The sequence below is a fragment of the Pseudoliparis swirei genome, chromosome 4, assembly GCF_029220125.1.
Source record: "Pseudoliparis swirei isolate HS2019 ecotype Mariana Trench chromosome 4, NWPU_hadal_v1, whole genome shotgun sequence".
Lineage (NCBI taxonomy): Eukaryota > Metazoa > Chordata > Actinopteri > Perciformes > Liparidae > Pseudoliparis > Pseudoliparis swirei.
This window is the reverse complement of record NC_079391.1, coordinates 19,705,860-19,706,698: the sequence shown is the minus strand read 5'-3', so window position 1 is coordinate 19,706,698 and position 839 is coordinate 19,705,860.

The window sequence follows — 839 nt, the reverse complement described above, 5'->3', positions numbered from 1 at the left end:
ACAGCAAACATGGGGAAATAAATAAGGAATTACATGGAATGACTTCGCAGTTATTGCATTTTACCACTAATCCACCAGGACTGCCCTGAAACACTCTTCTTTAGTTCAACTTCATTAACAGTTCAGTTCAAATTAGATTGACTAGGAGACAAGTGGTCTTTGGGAGGCAGACGTTTTGGTCATTTGTTATATTTATTCAACGGTTTATTTTCCTTTAGAAGGATGTACTTCTCAGGTCCAGATGCCAGACAGAAAGGATGACAGTCGGCACGGTTGTTCATCATTAGCGTATGCAAGCTTCCGCTCTTGGTTGGAGTAGCTTTCCAGACACAAAGTACATGCAGTCGTGACGACTAAGCAACAGACTTGTGTGTCCCCTCAGTCGATTGTCTAAGTTCACACAGCAAATTAAGAAAAACAGATCTGCGTTGGCTCCAGAGGCTCATGTAGGCACGCCACACAAGAGGCAAAGGAAAACCAACAAATCAACAAGTAATAGAAGTACAGGATCAAACGTAAATCCAGTAGTAGATAATAATAAAATAAATAAAGTATTGGGCAACATATTACATCTCGGCGGCCCTGTTTCCTGGCTACATTGTTAAAGCCTCCGAGCATTACAGAGTCAAAATATAAAATAAGTAAAGAAACAATACGAGCCCCTCTACCCCCAAAAATAGAACCAATTAATTTGTAACCAATTACATCATAAATGTATTACTCTTTCATCTTAATACAGTGAACAGAAAACAAATCATATTGGTATTTTTATTCTTGGATATTTCCCATAATGTCCCAATTTCCCAAAAGTGAACAGTACAACACTATTTGTGACTAAA